Source organism: Tamandua tetradactyla, chromosome 5, assembly GCF_023851605.1.
Source record: "Tamandua tetradactyla isolate mTamTet1 chromosome 5, mTamTet1.pri, whole genome shotgun sequence".
Taxonomy (NCBI): Eukaryota; Metazoa; Chordata; class Mammalia; order Pilosa; family Myrmecophagidae; genus Tamandua; species Tamandua tetradactyla.
Window position 1 is genome coordinate 116,801,745 of NC_135331.1, and position 5,526 is coordinate 116,807,270.

Sequence of the window (5,526 nt, forward strand, 5' to 3'; positions counted from 1 at the left end):
TGTGGAATGAGCCAATGGCATGTGAAGCTCATCTGTCACTGATTACATCTACAGTTGGCTAGGAGGAGTGCTTGCTGCAATAAATGATGTTTGATTTATTTGGCTGGTGCTTAAATGAGAGAGCTCAACACAGCACAGCCCAAGCAGCTCAACATACCTCATTTCAGCACTCGCAGCTCAGCCCAGGTCTTTGGAAATGCAGAAAGGAATCACCCTGGGGAAAGTTGTTGGAACCCAGAGGCCTGGAGAGAAGGCCAGCAGAGATTGTCCTGTGCCTTCCCACATAAGAAAGAAACTCAGTTGAAAGTTAGTTGACTTTCCTCTGAAGAACTATACATTAATTAAATAAACCCCCTTTTATTGAAAGCCAATCTATCTCTGGTGTGTTGCATTCCAGCAGCTAGCAAACTAGAATACTGTTACCATTCTTCTCCTCTAGTCCCAAGCATCTTTATTATTTTGTAATTTGTCCTTTTTATTTTTTGTTTGACAAAAATAAAAACTTGTAAAAATGCAAAATAACTCATTGCTATTCTGCACATTGCTTTTATCAATTAATGATATACCCTGGGGCTCCATGTCAGTACAGAGATCTTCCTTATTCTTTTCTTTTTTTCACAGTTGAATTGTATTCCATTTGGGAAAGTATCATATTTTATTCAATCAGTGACTTTTTAAAAGACCTTAGTAGCCTTTCCCCTTTTGTCAGCACCTGGCAGCAAGATGGTGGTATAAATTCCAAGAACAGGAAGTTTGTCACTGATGGTATCTTCCAAGATGAACTGAATGAGTTCCTCACTATGGGCCTAGCTGAAGCTACTATGGAGTTGAGGTTCAAAGTATACCAACCAGACAGAGATTATTATTCTGGCCTCTAGGACACAGAATGTTCTTGGTGAGAAAGGCTGGTGTATCTGGGAATTGACTGCTGTAGTTCAGAAGAGGTTTGGCTTCCCTGAGGGCGGTGTAGAGCTTTATGCTGAAAAGGTGACTGCAAGAGGTCTCTGTGCCATTGCCTATGCAGAGTCTCTGCATTGCAGTCTCCTAGGAGGGCTTTGTGTGTGGAGGGCCTGCTATGGTGTGCTTTATTTCATCACGGAGAATGGGGCCAAGGGCTGTGAGGTCTTGGTTTCTGGGAAACTCTAAGGACAGAGGGCTAAATTCATGAAGTTTGTGGATGTCCTAATGATCTTCAGTGGGAAACCTGTTGATGACTATGCTGATACCATCATGCACGATGTGTTGTTCAGATAGGGTGTGCTGGATGCTGGGTGTCAAAGTGAAGAACATGTTGTCCTGGGACCCCAGTGACAAGAGTGGTCCAAAGAAGCCCCTGCCTGACCAGGTGAGCATCATGGGATCAAAAGATGAAATCCTGCCCACCACTCCCACTGCAGAGCAGAAGGGAGGGAAGACAGAGCCACCTGCCATGCCCCAACCCGTCCCTACTGCATAAAAGGATTTCCTTGGTAGTTGGCTCTGGAGTCTGGATATTGCTTTATATAGACCTTCAATAAAACTTCTTAAAAAGGCAGATGGCCTGATTTGACTGTATGCCCCTTGTTCAGACTCTGAGGGTCATGTTGACCCACAGGAACATTGGTGCATAGGGTTGTCTGGCTTAAGATGTTTCTGTGCTTTCTCTAAAGTCCTCAGTTTGCAGAGCTAACCAGAGAATTAATTGGGACTGTAAATATGGTGACAATGAAGTCTGATTGCTAACAGGCATTGATTAATTGACCTGTATTTCAGAGTTCAGGTTATAGGATCAGAAATGGGTTGATATACATTTTATTGTTACTCCTCATTGCACCCATCCCCTGGTAACCTGTAATCAACTTTCTATATCAAATTATCAAATTTTCTATGAATTTGCCTGTTATAGATATAACATATAAGTGGACTCATATTTCTTGATATGTCTGGTTCATTTCATGCAACATGAAGTCTTCAAGGTTCCATCCACATTGTAGCATGTATCAGAACTTTATATCTTTTTGCAGCTGAATAATATTCTACTGTATGTATGTACATTTTGTTTGTGCATTCATCTCTTGGTAGACACTTAAGTTGTTTCCACTTTACAGCATTGTGAATACTGCTATGAATATTGGTATATAAGTAAGATATTTTGGGGGTGACTTTTCTTGATGGATAAGGAAATAGTATTGCATATAGAAAATAAATACACTGATTATGGTATATTGGGCAATACTGTGCTCTAGGTATTACACATTACGTATATTCTCATGTACTTGTCAACATCTCTAAGGTGTAAAGGGAATTTGCTTGAGTCACTGAAGTATAGAAAGCATTTTAAAAAGTATAAAGAACATTTACACTGTCTACAGTTTTACCTGTCATAATAATGTTTGGAAGGACTTTTCTACCACTGTCTACATTTTACATAATTGGGTACTGTTATTTTACTGAAGTGAAACTAGTGTAGGACACGCTGACATGAAAATTCTGTAAGACTGATGATAAACTAGACATTGATTTATCACAAAGAAAGGACTTCTTAGTGACAGCTGTCTTGGGCCTGGGAGGCCAAATCAGATGAATGTACAATCTGTGGTGGCCCTGTTAAAAAAAAAAAAAAAAAGGCATGACTATTATTTCCAATCTTTTTATGTATTACAAATAATTCTGTAATAAATAATCTTTTGTAAAGCAATTTTGCATTTTTGTCAGTATATCTTAAGATAGATTCCTAGAAGAGTGGAGTTGCTGAGTCAAACAGCAACTACATAAATTTGGCAAATTCACTTTTATAGGAATTTTAGCATTTTGTGTTCCACAAGTAATGTTTGAGAGTGCCTGTTTTCCCAAAGCCTTTCTAATAAAGTATATTGTCAATTGGGCATTTTTCTCCCAATATAGTAGATGTGAAATAGTATCTTATCGTTCTAACTTCATTTCTCTTATTATTAGCATCTGTCCTTTTTTATACAACTATACATCCTCTTTTGCCTATTTTTCTAGTATATGTTTTTTTCTTCTTGATTTTTAGATACTCTTTATATATTAGGGATATCAACTCTCTGCTGTAATTGAGATTGCAAATATCTCCTCCTGGTTTGTCATTTGTCATTTGACTTTATTGTGTTACTGTTTTGGTCATGCAAAAGTTATTTATTATTTTTTCAAAATTATTATTTTTTGTTTTAACGCTTCTGTATTTTGAGTCATGTCTAGAAACCTTTCTTTCTGATTCCCAAACGATAGAGGAATTTATGATATTTTATTCTAGTACTATGGTTCTCTCACTTTCATTCTCTCTTTCAATTTCCCTCTTTCCCTCCCATGCTCTTTCAGTAGATATCTAATTCATTTGCGATTTATCCTGGTGTATGCTGTGAAGTACAGATCCAATGATGTAATTTTCCAAAAGATATAATCATGTATGAATGAATACCATTTATAAAGTTTAGTGAAGACCTTTAGGTGGAAATTCTTTTCAATTTTGGTATGTCTGAAAAAATATTTTACCTTCATTATTTGAAAGAAATTATTATTCCATAAACAATTCTAGAATGATAGTTAACTTTTCCAGCACTTTGGAGATATTATTCTAAAGTCTTATAGCTTCCACTCTTGCTGTTGAAAAGTCTATTTTCAATACAGTTATTATTCCATTAAAGGTATTATGTTTTTTCTTTCTGGATGCTTTTATGATCTTCTCTTTATGTTTGTTTATTTGTCATTGTTGCTTATTAGTTTTCCTTTGATAATATTATAAAAGTTGCTTTCCTTATGTCTTTGAATTTACATGCATCAATAATTCTGAACAATTTTAAACTATTATCTCTACATATATCATCTTTATTTCTCTATTCTTTCCTCCCCTACACTTTTATGTTTACATTAAGTTTCTCATTTTATATTCATTTTTCTCTATACTGTGCTCTTCAGATTTACCCTGCAGTTTGCTAATTCTCTCTTCAGCTTTATCCAATTTCCTCTTTTTAATTTTAAGTATTATACATATAATTTCTCTCTTTGAAATTTTTGTGTCTAATTCTTCTCTTTGTTGTTTGGGTTGACTCTCATTTCTTTGTGTATTTTTAGGTTGAGTTTAAGCCTATATTGAATAAGAATTTATGTGTGGAAATTCTGTATGGGCTAGGTTGAGGATTTGCATTTGTTTTTGCCAGACAGCCCAGGAGAATTGTAGGCCTGGGGCCACTTCGATTTCTCACTTTGAGGTTTCCTAGACCAGGAACTCATTACTCCAACCCCCAAATCAATATGAAGTTTTGCCATGGTTATGAATTCTTAGTTGTCTGCTCCCTCTTGGTTGGCCCCTGAGAATTTTATTTACTTTCTTATAACTTCATTTTGGTATTCCTAAGAATGTTTGTGTGTTATCTAGCATTTGTGAGTATTTTATGTGAGGAGTTTATTTCTGGCTATCTAATTCACCTTGTTGCCAAAAATACAAATTTCTATGGATAAGTTTTTCCATATTATGTTTTTCAGTCAATGTCCAGAGTTAATCAGTATGAGAAGGCCTTAGCATGCTTTTACTTCTCTCATTGTCTTCCCTAGCCTATAAGATCTTGGTGATCTTATACATGTTGAAGTTTGAGAAGTAGAGGTATAAATGATCAAAAGGTAGGTGGCAAAATCTCCAAGACTGCTCTTAACCTCCTAGTCATTGAATTTCAGGAAGATAGAGACAGCAGTGAATATTTATGAGTCAATGCATATAAATAGAACGTTACAAATGACTTTGAATACCAAACAGAATTATAAAATAGTTATACAGCTTCATTGTAAAAAATAAAAAAGTTTGATTGTAACCCAAAGAGAAGAGTTGTTAAAGAATGTTCCCTGAGAACATAAGATAAATGTAATCCTAAAGAGTAAAAATACCCGGCATTAGTATTAAGGGAACTAGAAACTAAGCAGAAAATATTCTATACTCTCTTACAGTATTTTAGGCTGAAATATGGAAGACCATAGTTAATTCTGATGCAGCTCAGAAAAGATATAGTAGATTTGGATACAATTACCGAAGATGTGTTTTTGGCTTTAGGTAATAATAACTGGCCTAAAGAATGATTGAGAAACTTCAGTCTAGGGAGTTAAAATTGAAATAGGACATGATAAAAATCTATAAATTAAACAAAAGATAAGGTTGACGCATTATCTCATCAAACTTTGAAGGAATAATGTGGCAGTCTGTAAAACTTGAGTGAAGGTCATTTAGGCATATGGGAGAAAGCATTTGTAGAAGACGTATGGAGCTTAATAAATGGTGCTAGTTATAAATCTAAATGAATTCAAGAATTATTTGAATGAATTTATGAATGACATAGCCATAGGGAACTAGAAAAAGAAGCTGAAATATGAATATGAATATATGAACACGCACACTCCCACAAGCAAGTAGCTTGTTGCCATTCATTGCAATAGAATACTGGATTAGATTGCTCTGTTTGGCAATTTCCACATTTCGATCTTGAAGTGAAAGAAAGAAAAAAAGTATTTTGGAGTAGGTGTTAAGAAAAATCATCCTGT

At 35.4% G+C, this 5,526-nt stretch overlaps 1 pseudogene; it reads left to right on the top strand.

The window, feature by feature from the left end:
• Positions 1-557: 557 nt before the first annotated feature.
• LOC143683296 (small ribosomal subunit protein uS3 pseudogene) lies at positions 558-1,456 on the top strand (annotated as a pseudogene).
• Positions 1,457-5,526: the final 4,070 nt, after the last annotated feature.